This window comes from Balaenoptera acutorostrata, chromosome 2, assembly GCF_949987535.1.
Source record: "Balaenoptera acutorostrata chromosome 2, mBalAcu1.1, whole genome shotgun sequence".
NCBI lineage: Eukaryota > Metazoa > Chordata > Mammalia > Artiodactyla > Balaenopteridae > Balaenoptera > Balaenoptera acutorostrata.
Window position 1 is genome coordinate 170095066 of NC_080065.1, and position 17217 is coordinate 170112282.

Genomic DNA, 17217 nt, shown 5'->3' on the forward strand with positions numbered 1-17217 from the left:
TATACAGCCAGCAAATGGTACTTTTCTGTAGACATCTCATGGCCAAACCACTTCACCCTATCCCCTGTGGACTACTAATGAAACAGAGCATGGCTTCCTGCTATGCCTCATAAGATCTTCACAAATTTATTAAGAAAAATGCCATGTCAGAAATCTGCCAGTCGACAATCAATATAAAAAACAACTCTTTTTTTTTTTAATTAGGGAAGAGAAAAAATGTGAATCCTAAGTAGTATTGACTCTATACTACATTTTAAACTAATTTTCCCTAAACCACTGTATTGTAACAATATTTGTCAATACTTATAATACATTGCTCAGAACTTTGTTTTCCAATTCTTATGACAACATATTTAATTTTGAACATATTATTCAAGTGTGGCTCACAAACACAAAATTTTCTTCTTGTTCTTACCACTTTATATTGGAAGTGATGTTGTATGTTTGTTTTGTTTTGTTTTGTTTTACTAATTTCTAGAACCACAATAGTATAGCTTTGATAATATTTATCTAATTATCTATAGTAGTTTGACTTTAATTATAGCAGTCTATTTAACTAGTTTTTAAATTTATCATACCATTTCCTTCCAATTTATAAACTTCTTTCTATGAAAGGTCCCACTTTGTGAAAAATACTTTTTTCTTGCTAAATCTTCAAAAGTGAAAATAATGGGTCCAAGGGAATAATTATTTTTTGATGTTTTTTTCTTATCAAATTGATGAGTCGTGTACATTTATAACATAACAAATAGATATGTATATGTGTGTGCATAGTTTATGTGTATACAAACCAATTCATAAAATTGGTATATATGATTTTATGCTTTTTATTTTATTGAGTTAGTAAATGATGAGTCCTCATTGTAATTGTAATATATTTATTCATTTAGTTTCAATTGATTTTGAAAACTTTTCTTGTGTGTGTGCTATATTAACATTCTTGTTTTGGATTTTTTTCATGCTACACTTACCCATTTATTATTTCTGATCTTTATATTTTTTACATATTTGACTTATTGACATATTTGACATTTAACAATTTATTTTTAAAAATCCATTAATTCTCTTATAGTTCAATGCTGTGGCCATAAATTACACATTTGAATTTATACAACTTTCACTGAGTAATTTTGGTTATTAAGAAATATTATCACTCCACATAATTTGTTTTGTACTTTCATTTATCTTTTTACTGGTTGTTTTTGTCTTTTAAACGTAAATTAGAATTACATCTTCAACTAGATTAAAAATATTTTATCCTTGTGTCTACATATAGTCCTGCAGCTGTATTTAATAAGCAATAAATTGTCTCTCATTCTGAAAAGATACTTAATTAGATATTATGTTCTCAGCTAGACCTGATTCACCACAGCAATGAAAGTAAATATAATTGTTTTCCAGAGACAACAACTGTTCTCATTCTTATAGTTTTAAAATATACTCTAATATTTGATATTTTTTTATCCCTGCTTATATTTTTAATAAACACACTCTATTAATTGCATGATAATGGGTCCTATGGAGATTTTCAGGTGTAAGTAATGATTCTTCAATAGAGAAAATCTGACAGGAGATGTTTAATAAATAGAGCAAAAATAAACTGAAATGAATGTAAAAAGTGTGCATGTAAAAATTATTTCTTTGTATTAGGTGACCATCTTTGTTCACTTACTTATTTAAAAGAGAATTATTTCTCTTTTCTCACTTTTCTAGATAGCCAATATTTTCAAACTGTGATTTTTTCAGGTAACAAAGCACCAGAATTTCATAAACTAATATACATTAAATTGTCCCAGTATTTCAGTCACCCTATAGATAAATGTTTTACCTCTCCCATAGGTTTAACCTACCCCATAGCATATCTGGACTCTCTACTTCAGGAAAATGAACTATACAAATTGGGTATATTGAACAGATAACCCCTTGTTGCAATATTTCTGGTGACCACACATCTGTATATTCAGAAAATACATCTCCTTCATTTTCATTGTCAGGGTCTTGACTTGTCTGTCCATCATAGTATCCTAACCCTTAGTGATATGTACAAACATGTAATTCAGGCCCAGACAATATTGCTCCATCTCTCTGGCCACAAATACTGACCCAGCAATGTGCATACATTCAAATCAGGATCACCCATTCTCTTCCTTTTGATTTTTGGAAGTTAATCTAGTTGGCAAATCAAGAAGCCACAAATTTCTCTTTCAGGTGAAATATTCAACTTAGCAAAGACTTCTGTTACTCTTCATAGTGTTTGAAAACCCATTGAATCAATATTTAAAATTAGTTGTCACATACAAATATTAATACTAATAGAAAAATCCCTAGATTTTGAAATAACAAACATACATTTCCCCATGGATTATCAGATGGAGCTGAGCCACTCCTGTGTTTCTCACCCAGGAATGGCTTTCTACCACTGGCCACCCTTCTTAACTGTACATTTTCATTTATGTGCATTAGCAGACAGGTCTCTGTGAATACTGAATTTGCTATTCTTTTAAAGAGAAGACTTTACTATGTCCTTAGTAACCATTCATATAGTTTAACTAGGGAGTGTTACTATATGTATAATGTTAAGATTTTTGATACCTATGTACAAGAAGACTGAAATTGTATATGGATTTATAATCCATTTACCAATGTACCAGAATATGCATTCTCCTTCCTGCTTTGCTAACGTTGTCCAGTTAGTTAACTTAAAAAATATTTTACTTACCTTGTACCAATGATGAGAAATTTTTAAATGCATTTTTCTACATTTTAACATTGTGTTCTTGAACTTAATCAGTCTTTATATTAGAGTGTTTGTATCTTTTTTGACAGATTATTTTTTTAACATTGAACATATTAAATTATTTTGTATGCATATGAGAAATTGTGTTTATTTTTTTCTGCTACCTCATAGTATTTCATGTGTCAGAATTTGGAAGTAGCAGAGATAAAAGCACTGGATTACAAAAATAGTAAGTTGTGTTTATTATGCATATAAAAATGGTTCATTACCTAGGAGATTTTAAACTAACAATGGAACGAGGCTCAGAGGAATATTGTTATAAGACAGCCTATAGAGTGTGAGCACAGAGGCTGTTTATTATTTACAGTGATTGGTTATAAAATTAGAGCTTTCCAAGAGGTAGATAGAGGATTGGTTAAAGTGGTTACCTCATAGCTATTTGGGGGAACAGTTTGTTTTGGTTATGATTTCCAGAGGCATTTAAAAGAAGTGGTCTATGATAAGTTTTGCTTGCTGTGCAGAATAAGCTAAATTAAGTTTTGCTTGTATGTCTTAATTGGTTTTGCCTGCTCAGGTAATTTTCAAGTCTGGTATCTATTTGTACTTGATTTTAACACTTGGTTTGACTTCAGATATGGGCATAAGGCCACCAAAAATATATTTACAAGTTATTAAAAAGAAATAGCTTAAGAAATAAATAAATGTGAGCTTAAGAGATTCTCTTTTTACCCATAACTTAGATATAAAGAAAGAAGAAAATATCAAATCTTAAGAAGAGATTGCTGAATTTTAACTATCATTTTACAATGCCACCACTAAGTGAACACAAAAAAATTATATGCATTCATGCTTAACAGTGCGGGCACTTAATTGTATTTAAAATGTTAACATTTAATCACACTCTGAGTCATATCATGTAGGATGACCAGTGTTCAACATATGTTCACATTAAGATTTATCTCTCTGGAGAGTATTTTGTTCCATTTAGTTTTGAGTATCTTATTGTTAATTTATTTGGGTATGTTTTGAAATTTCTCTTCTCTAATTTGGATGTTGACACATCTGCTTTTGCTATTATTTATTTTTGTTTTATAAAAGTCTTTTACCTAGGTACAGCTTAACTGTGACCCTTTCATTTTTATATATTGCTTTGAATTAACTCCTTAGTCCATAGATATGTAACTATGCCATTAAAAGTTATTACTCTTTTACTAGAAAACTTTTACAGAGAGTGTTTTTAATTTTTAAGATGTTGACAACTTTAAACTTCAAATTTTTACTTGGGAGAAATGTTCACCATGTTTCTGTCTATTCATGCAGTTTCTAACTTTATAGTAAAATAATGTGACATGAATTATAATAATTTGTTGAGAATTTGGAAAAAATAAACAATTCATTTTTTGTGAATATTTCTTAGATGTTAGAAAATATACAACTCCCATTATTTTACAAAATGCTTATGATTTATTTTTCATTTTGTGTATCACTTAAAACAAACTTAATAATTAGATAATTTAAGAATTTTTCACTTATTTTGCCTTATTTTTCTGCCAAACACAATTTGGTTTAACTCAATGTCTCCCACTTGAATAAGCAGTTTTTAGTATGCACATTTAATATGTTACATGAATTATTATTTACAGATAAATATTATTTATATAAATATTTTTCCAAACTGATAAAAAAAAATAACACCATGGAACCACAATTCACATCAAGCATTAGAATTATATTGATACACATAATACTTTGTATATTTATTCTTAGTGAGAACACCTCCCCTTTCCCATACATGTAAGGGTTACACTAAATCTTATGTAATTATTTTCTTTCTTTACAAAAATTATCAGTACTATTTGCAATGCTAAAATGTTCACCACTTTTATTTACCATTGTATTGGCAGTCCTAGACAGAACAGCTAGGAAAGAAAAAGAATAAAAGGCATCTTAATTAAAAAGGAAGAAATAGAACTATCATTATTTGCATATGACATGATTTTATATATAGAAAACCTTAAAGACTCCACCAAATACTATTAGAAATAATAAACAAATACAGTAAAGTTGCAGAGTACAAAATGAACAAAAATCTGTTGCATTTATATACACTGATGATGATATAGCAAAAAGAGAAAGTAAAATCCCATTTACAATCGCAACAAAAAGTATAAAATACCTAGGAATAAATTTAGCCAAGGAGGTGAAAAACTTGGTCACTGAAAACTAGGACATTGCTGAAAGAGATTTAAGAAGACACAGATAAATGGAAAGATATTCTATGCTCGTGGATTGGGAGAAGTAATATTGTTAAAATGCCCATAGTATCTACAGATTCAATGCAATTCTTATCAAAATTCCGAGAATATTTTTCAGAAAAACAGAAGCAAAAATTCTAAAATTTATATGGATTCACAAAACACCCTGAATATACAAAGTAATCCTGAAAATAAAAAGAACAAAGCTGTAAGTATCACACTCCCTGATTTTAAGCATATTACAAAGCTATAGGAATCAAAATAGCATGATATTGGCCAAAAAACAGATATACAAATTAATAAAACAGAATTGAGAGCTCAGAAATCAACCCACACATATATGGACAATTAGTTTATGATGAAGGAGCCAAGAACATAACAATGAAGACAGGATAGTCTCTTTAATAAATGATGTTAGGAAAACTGGACAGCCACATACTAAAAAATAAAACTAGACAACTATCTCACACCATATATAAAAATCAACTCAAAATGGATTAAAGACTTGAATATAAAACCTAAATTTTAATTTTTAACCAAATATAAATTGAAAATATATGTATCTATTCTGTCTTGTTTCCTTCTATTTAACATTTTGCTTGTAAAATTTTCCCCAAAGTTTTAATTTTAATTAAAATTTATTTTTTACCTTTATAAAGCTTTATAGCATTAATATACATATTAATATACATAATATACATAAATTATTCAACTTTCAAATGTATTGGACTTTGGAGTGTTTTCTGTTCTTAACTATTGTGAACAACTTCACTATCAATACTCGTATACATATATCTTGGTACAAATAAACATGAATTTTAAGAAATTATGCCTGTGAGTAGAATTGCTAGGGAGAAGGTATGCACATCTTAAAATTTATGATGTGTATTAAATTTCTAAGGTTACCATAAAAAATCAACACACACTTTGATGAATTAAAACAATAGAAATTTATTCTCTCACAGTTCTGTAGGCCAGACATTCTATTTTAAGTTTTTGCCAGGGCCAGGCTACATGTAAAGGTTCTAGGTGTCTATCCTTCTTAGACTCTTTCAGCTTCTGATTGTTCCTCATGTTCCTTGGCTTGTGCAGCATAACTCCAATCCGTCTTTTTCTTCACATGGTCTTCATTCCTCTGTACATTTTAATTTGCTTTTTTCTCTTATAAAAACATTACTCACTTGATTTAGAACCCACTCTAAATCCAAGATGATTTCCTCTTAAGATCCCAAAGTAAGTACATATGCTAAGCCCTACTTCCAAAGGTCCCATTCTCATGTTCTGAGAGAACATGAATTTTGGGGGGACATATTTCAACCCACTATACTAGGTAATATCAAACTAGTTTTCTAAATTGTTTTACTAGTTCAACACATTCTAGCATGAGTTCCTTTTATTTCACAACCTTAAAACATGCATGATTTTTAAAATAATATATTTCTGCCTATATAGTGAGTGTATTTGTATGATATTGTTGCTATTTTTTTTGCCTATTTTTGATTACTAGTGAAGTTCTGCAATTCCTCACATGTTTACTGTACGTTTTTATTTCATTGTTTCAGAGTTGCATTTTAAACAGTTTGCCTCTTTTTATTTTTTTTATTCTTTTTTAAGTTTTTAATTAATTTTTATTGGAGTATACTTACTTTACAAAGTTGTGTTAGTTTCTTGCTGTACAGCAAAGTGAATCAGTCATACACGTACATATATCTACTTTTTTTTAGATTTCCTTCCCATTTAGGTCACCACAGAGCACTGAGTAGAGTTCCCTGTGCTATACAGTAGATTCCCATTAATTAAATATTTTATACATCGTGGTGTATATATGTCAGTCCCAATCTCCCAATTCATCCCACCCCCTTCCCCCCTTGGTAACCATAAATTTGTTCTCTACATGTGTGACTTTATTTCTGCTTTGCAAATAAGTTCATCTCTACCATTTTTCTAGATTTCACATATAAGTGATATTATATATATTTTTTCTCTTTCTGACTTACTTCACTCTGTATGACAATATCTAGGTCCATCAAGTCACTGCAAATGGCACTATTTCATTCCTTTTTATGGCTGAGTAATATTCCATTCTATACATGTACACATCTTCTTTATCCATTCCTCTGTCAGCTGCTTCCATGACCTGGCTATTGTAAATAGTGCTGCAATAAATATCAGGGTGCATGCATCTTTTCGAATTATGGTTTTCTCAGGATATATGCCTAGGAATGGGATTGCTGGGTCATATGGTAACTCTATTTTTATTTTTTTTAAAGGAACCTCCCTACTGTTCTCCATAGTGGCTGTACCAATTTACATTCCCACCAACAGTGTTGGAAGGTTCCCTTTTCTCCACACCCTCTTGTTTGTACATTTTTTGGTGATGACCATTCTGACTTGTGTGAAGTGATACCTCACTGTCGTTTTGATTTACATTTCTCTAATAGTTAGTGATGTTGACAATTTTTTCATGTGTTTGTTGGCCATCTGTATGTCTTCTTTGGAGAATGTCTATTTAGGTCTTCTGCCCATTTTTGGATTGGGTTCCTTGTTTTTCTTTTGATATTGAGCTGCATGGGTTGTTTGTATATGTTGTAGATTAATCCCTTGTCAGTCGCTTCATTTGCAAATATTTTCTCCCATTCTGAGGGTTGTCTTTTTATTTTGTTTATGGTTTCCTTTGTTGCACAAAAGCTTTTGTTTCATTAGGTCCCATTTGTTTATTTTTGTTTTTATTTTCATTACTGTAGGCAGTGGGTCAAAAAAGATCTTGCTGTGATTTATGTTAAAGATTGCTCTGCCTATATTTTCCTCTAAGAGTTTTATAGTATCCAGCCTTACATAAAGGTCTTTAATCCATCTTGAGTTTATTTTTGTGTATGGTGTTAGGAAGTGTTCTAATTTCATTCTTTTATATGTAGCTGTCCAGTTTTCCCAGCACCACTTATTGAAGAGTCTGTCTTTCTCTAGTGTATATTCTTGTCTCCTTTGTCATAGATTAAGTGGCCATAGGTGTGTGGGTTTATCTCTGGATTTTCTATCCTGTTCCATTGATCTATATTCCTGTTTTTGTGCCAGTACCATACTGTTTTGATGACTGTAGCTTTGTAGTATAGTCTGAAGTCTGGGAGCCTGAGCTAATCTCCCTTAACATGTATGTGCCTATCTATGTGTGGCAAATACTGATAGAACTGCAAGGAGAAATAGGTGAATCCACTATTATAGTTGGAGTTTTAACATGCCTGTCTCAGAAAGGGAAAGGTCCAGCAGGCAGCAAATCAGTAAGGACTTAGTTGAACTCAATAACAGCATCAGTCAACTGGATATAATGGATATCTACTGATTACTTCATACAACAACAGCAGAATACACGTTTTTTACAAGCTCATATGGAACATGAAGCAAGATAGACCACATTCGGCAGTGTAAAACACACATAAGCTAAAGAAAAACTGCATATTAAATCCAAAGTAAGCAGAAGAAAATAAATAATTAGAATCAGAGCAGAAGTCAATAAAATTGAAAATAGAAAATCAGTAGGAAAGGTCAATGTAACCAAAAGCTGGTTCTTTGGAAAAAATCAATAAAACTGATAAGCCTCTACTTAGGCTAACTAAGAAAACATAGTGATACAGACATTATTAATATCAGAAATGAAAGAGCATAGGGCATTGCTATAGAGCCTATGTACTTTAAAAGAAGAATAAAAGAATACTATGAACAACTCTATGTCCACAAATTTAATAACTTAGATGAAACGGGCCAATTCACTAAAAGTCACAATTTGTCAAAACTCATAAAAAAAAAGAAATCAGTCTGAATAGACTTATCTTTGTTACAGAAATTGAATCAATAATAAATAACCTTTCAAACTGCAAAGCATCAGACCTAGACAGGTCCACTGTTGAAGTCTCCCAAACATTTAAGGAATAAATTAGACAGGTTCTCTACAATCTCTTTTAGAAGGTAGAAGCAGAGATGATACTTCCAGGGACTTCCCTGGTGGTGCAGTGGTTAGAAATCCTCCTGCCAATGGAGGGGACATGGGTTCGATCCCTGGTCCGGGAAAATCCCACGTGTCGTGGAGCAACTAAGACCATGTGCCACAACTACTGAGCCTGTGCTCTAGAGCCCTTGAGCTACAACTACTGAGCTCATGTGCCACAGCTACTGAAGCCCACATGCCTAGGGTCTGTGCTCCACAACAAAAGAAGCCACCACAATGAGAAGCACATGCACTGCAATGAAGAGTAGCCCCTGCTCGCCGCAACTAGAGAAAGTCCACACGCAGAAATGAAGACCCAATGCAGCCATAAATAAATAAAATAAAATAAATAAATAAATAAAAAGTGATGATACTTCCTACCTCATTCTATGAAGCCAGCATTACCCTAATACCAAAACCAAAGATGCTACAAGAAAAGAAAACTTCATATCTCATGAATATAGATGCAAAAATCCTCAAGAAAATATTAGCAAATTAAATCCAACAATGTATAAAAAAATTATACACCATATCCAAGTGAGATTTTCCCAATTTATGTAAGGCAAGTTCAACTTTTAAAACATAGTTAATGTAATCCATCATATCAACAGGCTAAAAAAGAAAATCACATGATCATATCAATAGATGTGGAAAAAGTATTTGACAAAATCTAACACCCATTCATGATAAAAACTCTCAGTAACTAGGAATACCTTGACTTACAGAATACCCACAAAAACCTACAGCTAAAATCATACTTTATGGTGAGAAACTTGAAGCTTTCCCAGTAAGATCAGGTATTAGAAAAATGACGTCCCCTTTCACAACTTCTTTTCAACATTATACTGGAATTTCTGCTTAATGCAATAAGACAAGATAAGAAAATAAAACGTATCAGGGAAGGAATAAATAAAAATACATTTGCTACAGATGGCATGATTGCCTCTGTAGAAAATCTGAAAGGATTGACAAAAAAAACCTTTTGGGATGAAGAAAGGTTTTTAGCATGGTTACAGGATAGAAGATTGATGTAAAATGTGGATTGCTTTTTATATACCAGCAGTCAGCAAGTAAAAATTAAAAACACAGAACCATTTACATAAGTACCCAAAATGATATACATAGGTATACATCTAACAAAATATGAACAGGATCTGTAATAAGGAAGCCTACAAAACTCTAATGATTAAATCAATGAAGAACTAAATAAATGGAGTTATTCCACGTTTGTGGGTAGGAAAACTCAATATTGTCTTGATATTAGTTTCTTTCAACTTATTTTCTAGATTCAGTTAAATTTCGATCAAAATCCCACGAAGTAATTTTGTAGATATCAACAAACTAATTCTAAAGTGTATGAGGAGTGACAACAACTTTATGGCAGTGTAACACATTCATCATTTTTGTTCCCCCTAATAAACAAGTAATTAGACATCTACCTGCAAAGGAATGTGCTCCTGTGGGAATTATGGAATCCAGCACCATATGCCAAGGAACCCAGGAGGAGTCTTGCCCACCTGTGCATCCAATAATAGGCAGACAGAACTCAGTACAGGCTGTAGGACCAGTGGAGTCAGAAAACACCTCAACCACTCTCATTCACAGTTGGGAAAAATTTGGAGAATGCTGACTTGGGAAGATACCTATGGATGAGTGAGGCTTTGTGGAAGTCCAACCTTACTGAACGGATATTCCAGCACAATATGGAGCAAAACATGTATAAGTATATTATACATTTGTATATGTATATATACATATACATAAATATATATATATTTGAATGCAATATATATATATATATATATATTTGAATGCAATGGAGAGGGTAAAAATGAGCTTTGCCAGTAAAAGGGAGCACTTACTATAAGCCAGGCAATCGTCTATGCTTTTTACATTTATTTACTCACCAACTCTAAAAAGAATGATTTGAAGTTGGCACTCTTATTCCCTGACTTACAGAAAAGGACAATGAGGCAGATGTATGTTAAGTAAATCATCGTATTCTAGGAGTAGAACTAATTTTGAAACCCAGGAAATGGGGCTTAGAGTCTTTATCCTTCACTGCTGATACTGCCTCTAATTCCAATGACAGGAAAGATAAATCACAACCCAACTACTGATTCTTCTCAAGACACAGGTTCTTAAGCTCCTGCTAAAACCTTAAAGGCCCCAAATGAACTCCACGAATAACCATTCCATAGTATTTATATGCAGAATACTTAACTACTCTTTATCTCAAAGACACACTTCACTCATTTGATCATTATTCTTGAGGTAATTTTAAAGTATCTGAGTAGATAAGTAATGTATGAGACGATAAAATATTACTAAAGCAATGTGCACATAAAGTTAATCTCTCCCCCCACCCTCTCTCTCCCTCTGTCTCTGTCTGTCTGTCTCTGTCTGTCTGTCTGTCTGCCTGTGTGTGTGTCTCTCTCAGATAGGTCTGGTACAAAAGAAAAAAATTTTTTTTCTTCCAAAATACTATATACTGCTTAAGGGGAAAAAAATCATAAAATTTTATAATGGATAATACAACCTGAATGCAATAATTCACATATATGTTCAGAAACCTCTATTAAATTGCAATTCCAAGAAAATATCACATTCAAAGCAAATTATGTTTGAGGACACAAACCACAAGTCTTACAGGCAGATACAGAGGAGTAAATTGAAAACATCTTGGGCTACAGTCCCAATCTCCCCTGTCACAATCCCGTAGCCAACAAGATACAATCACAAGATCTTAGAAAGCTCACTTACCTTTACATTGTTTTCTTATCTAAAATCATAATACTCAAACTACTTTACAGATATGTTTTAATATTTTATTAATATGAAAGAAAGTTGGTAAATATAGAAGTTTATATGTATGTTACATAAAACTTATATGACATACAAATGGAATGGGAAAATAAGCCCATGAGACTAGGCAGGAAAATTCTGAAGGAAAAAAAAAAAGTCTAATGGGGAGAAATTATCCTTAACATATATCCAAACATACACTAAAAATATAATAATTAAAACATGACCATTGACAAGGCATTTGGGGTTGGGGAGTGTGGATCCCTAAACTACTCCATTCACCAAAACTAATTATAAATCAAATACTTAAAAACGTTAAAAAAATACAGCCACTATAAGAAAGCATGATCATTGTTCAATACATCTCTCTCTCTCTTTCTCTCTCTCTCTTTTTTTTCCTGATCATCTTGGATTTAGGTAGATCTCACTAGGCAAGTTGCAATTTTTGAAAGCTATGATGCAAAATATAAATAAATTTGATTCCATATTGTTTTTCAAATCTATACTATAGAAAGATGACGAACAAAGTCGAAAGAATAATGTCAGTACTAGAGAAATTCAACATGAAAATTGAAAGGCTACCTTGTTTAATATTTTTTTCAAAAATGGAAAGAAAAGATGTAACAAAATAAAAGAAGGCAATGCTTGAAGAGCAGTTCACAGAAAAACAATTATTTACAACAATGTGACTTAAAAACATCAGAATTGTTCTCACTTATGATTGAGTATATAAAATTAAAATGTAAATATAAAGGTATTTGCTTTTTTAGATATGTAAGTATTTAAAGGTATGATATATACAGAGCTGGGAAACGTGTGGGGAAGTGAGCTCATTAATTCTTGATAGGAATTTAAATTGGTATAGTATCTTTCACAGGATCTTAGAAAAGAAAATTAATTGCAAATAACATATATTTTGACATTCTTCATGTTATTTTAACAAAAGAAACATCTATCCTCCATAAAATTACATGTTTAAATTACATGGTTTTTTTGACCCATTAATTCTGCATATTGAACTCTTTCCTGCATTTATTATTGCACATGTAATATAAATCCTCCATAATCTTCATTATAGCATTGATTGAAATGGATAATACTCAGAAACAATGTATATGTTCAAAGTTATTGAAATGATTTTATAAACGATTTAATAAATAAACCTTATGAGCTGGAAACAAACAATTACTAAATGAAAATAGTATATGTTATGTGGCTTCACTTGGAAATTTTTCCCAAAGTCTTATTAATTTCAAACAAGGAGAAGGCAAAATATAATATACAGTGAGATTTTATGTAGTGTGATAAAAACATGATAACCCATGTTTTTGGTCACAGAATCTCTCTATATATGAATACTTATATTAAAATAGAAACAATATCTAGAAGTATATAGACTGAACTGTCAAAAAGACTCACTTCTAGAGCATGAGATGGAGTTTAAGGGAGACTTTAATGTGTACCTATCCTTCGTTTATAAAATAGTAATCAATAATCATGAGTCATTAAGAAATTAGAAAAGAATACATATACATGTATGCATATGAGATAATATTTAGGAAATTTCCCTATGAATGATTTTCTGTCTTTTTAAAAAAAAAACCTCTTAATATATCTTTTTAATTTTGTTATTCCTTCTTTACAGAAATCATTGCCTCATCCCCCTTATTTTTTTATCTTATTTTTTTTTTGGTAATTATCAAACTGAAAGGGAGAAAAGTAGGAAGAAAGACAGGAAGTTAGGAAGGAAAAAAGACTGAAAGGAATTTTCAATCTCCATAGTAACACCAGTGTTTTAAAACAAACTGCTGCACAATTTCACAGTCTTAAAACTGCAAATCCCGTGAAAGACGAGAAAATTGAGAATGTGGAGCTGAAAATGAGCCAAATGCAGTGGAAGGGCATGAGTTTGGTTTTCAAAAGAACTGGAGTTCCAATCTCCTGAATCGTTTTCACGACTTTGATGTGGAGGTGAGAATGGCTTCTTCACGGGAAGGTTTGAGACAATTGAAAGAAAACGTTCTTGCTAATAACTCACAGCTTGCCAGGTTTTAACCAAGGTGTTGCCCCTTTTCTCCTCTTGGAAGAAGACTGGAGCACTTGTCTTAACCACTGGGGATCTGGGATGGAGTGTCCTCAAGCCATGCTTCTAGCACACACCTCTGTCCATGGAAGAAACCCGTCTCTCAGATGGGATACAGGGTACCTTCACTATCTAAATGGCTCTGGGAAGGGACAAATAGTTTCTCCCCTTAAATTAAAACTTTGGAAGGAATATAATCAGTTTTCTTTTCTCTGTTTGAGGTCCTTCTCAGCATACTGTTCCAGTATTAACCCTTTCCACTTCTCCACCTGCAGTTTACACTTCATAAGTACCTTCTATAGCCCCTGTGAATATCTTCATATTTAATTTAATTGTGCACTTGTTCTTGCACACAATGAATTTTACTGTATGTCATGTGGATCTGTCATCACTCTCTTGGTGAGGGGAGAGATCGGGCAATAACCACTCTTTCATCTTATATACATGGGCACAGCTTGGAAGCTCAAAGAATGAACAATTAGGGAACTTCCCTGGTGGTCCAGTGGTAAAGAATCTGCCTTACAATGCAGGGGACGTGGGTTCGATCCCTGGTCGGGGAACTGGGATCCCACATGCCACAGGGCAGCTAGGCCTGCACACCACAACTGCTGAGCTCGTGCACCTCAACTAGAGCCCGCATGCCGCAAACTACAGAGCCCACGCGCTCTGGAGCCTGTGCGGCACAACTGCAGAGCCCACGCGCCCTGGAGGCTGCGTGCCACAACTAGAGAGAAGCCTGCGTGCTGCAACTAAAGAGAAACCCATGCACCACGATGAAGAGCCCACGCACCCCAGCAAAAGACCCTGCATGCCTCAACGAAGATCCCGCGTGCTGCAACTAAGACCCGACACAGCCAAAAATAAATAAATTAAATAAATAATAAATAAATCTTTTTTAAAAAAGAATGAACAATTAATTGCTTACTGTGGTAGTACAAGTCTTCTCAACCTTGGGGAAACACTTCCTCTTCATTGCTCAAAGTTAGAAAAACTGAAAGGCGGTAACAAGTGCTAAACTGGAGAGATCTGAGCTCTCCCCACACACATGGGCAATGACTCATGGAAAGGTCAGGAAATGAATCCAATGACTGACAACTCACAGTTTTTCAGATATGATTTTGCATGAGTTGGAGACAGCAGAGCAGATCACCTGCATGAAGACTATTGATTTGTAAAACATTTAATTTGTGTATTTCGGAAAGTGTGTGCTAAGAGTGTATCAAAAGGTACACTTTATTTTCCCTGTAGATGCTGGTCAGAGTGTGAGCACTGTGGTCCCCAAATGCACCATTCCACCTCAGAAATGTCCCCACTCAAACAACAAATCAAAGAAATTATTTTGCATTGGTAAATTTATTGCTTTCTTGTGATTAAAAATATGAGTTTTATGTATGTATTTGTCTATAGATTTGTGTCTTGGTATATCAGTCATAATCCATACACTTTCCAAGAGCAAGGAGGATGTTTCTCATTTTCTATTTTTCTATTTCTTTGATGCATTTCCTATTTTTTTTAAACTTAACAAAGCAACAAAGAAGTGCAGACTTATGAGTAGAGCTCCTTTTTTGGAGGTTCTGAGACCCAGTTTCCAACATGGTGGATGGGGAGGGTCCCCACAGCAACAAACCTTGGACAGCAGCAGTGTGTCTAAGAGTACAACTCAATTCTGACACTAACTACCCAGAGAAAGTATCAGATTCCACAGGTTAAGTGTTCAGTCCTATAAGATTTCCTCAACCCCCTAACCACTTCAGAAGCCAGTTGCAAGCCCAAGCTGTTACCTGTGCTTCTGACCAACTGGCTACAGGTTGAAGGTTCCATCAATCCCCTCCTTGGACTTCAGATTCCAGCCACAAGTCCAGGTTGTTACCTGTGCTTCTGAGCAGCTGGCTATAAATCAGAAGTTCCCATGACCCCCTCCTCAGGTTAGATTAATTTCTTAGAGTGACTCATAGAACACGGAAAAACATTTTACTTACTAGACCACCAGTTTATTTTAAAAGGATATAACTCAGGAACAGCCAAGTGAAAGAGGTGCATAGGGCAAGGGATGTTGGAAGGGCATTCTCCCTGTATCTCTATGTGTTCACTGACCCGGAAGCTCTCCCAACCCCGTCCTTTTGGGGTTTTATGGAGGCTTCATTCATAGGTATGATTGATTGATTACATCATTGTCTATTGGCTATTGATTCAACCTCTATCCCCTCTCCCCTCCCCAAAGGTCTAGAGGTGAGACTGACAATTCCAACCCTCTAATCACATGGTTGTCCATTGGCAACAGTCCCCATCCTTAGGTGCTTTCCAAACTCACCTTGTTAATATAACAAAAGACATCTTTATCACTCTCAACACTTAGGAAATTCCAAGGGTTTGGGAGCTGTGAGCCAGGAACTGTGGACGAAGACCAACATATGTGAGAAATATATGCTTGGTCATCTGAATGACCAAACATATATTTCTTACAAGTCACAATATCACAACTCCTAAATCCAGAAATCTACTCACCATTTTTACTTGTATGCCACCAGGTATCATTAAAAATCAGAAGTCAAAATGTGTGGATCTAATGGGAGGATTTCTGCAGGATTGTGTGATCTCTTCTTCCCTCCTGTGTGCACACAGGTGGTCCAGCCAGGTGCAATTCCAGATGCGGGAGGAAATGAAGGCACTTCTCCCGGTCTTGGCCCATTCCTCTATAAATGAAAGGGACCATGATATTTGTGCAGAGGAGCATATAGCAATGACAGTAAAATGCAGCTCTCCTGAGGAAAGACTGAGAGGGACCCTGATGGTGGTCTGGGTTTCTCAACAGCCCCAAGCTCTGGTGAAACTTCTAAACCCACAGGGGTCATTAGTACATACACTGAGGTGTGCTGTAGGTATACATCACAGCAAACTCTATAATCTCCCATAGGGTCCAGACAGAAAATGAGACCCATGAAAATTTGTCCCTTGATATGGAAAGAATTTATTACTTCATGTAAGTAAAATCAGGGACTCAATCCATTTTTGTTCTATAAACATAAATACTGATGGATCATTTGCTTCCTTCCTCTGTTCCCAGGAATTATTATGTAACTGAAAAACAACTGAGGTATAATCAGTCCCACCCCACTTGGAAAGAATCACTTTTTTTCCCCTCAGACCTACTGAAAATGGGGCAAAAGTATTCAGACATTGTTTTATTAAGAATTTTATGTATGAAAAAGAAAGAACCCATTGTCCTAGATAGTTGAAAAATTGTTTAGGTGCATTGATCAATTGAAAGTTTATTACTAATTTAAGAAACTGACAGGGAGAAAAATTTTGCTTTATTTAGTTATTTAGTTAGTTAGTTAGGATTTATACTTTAGTTTCA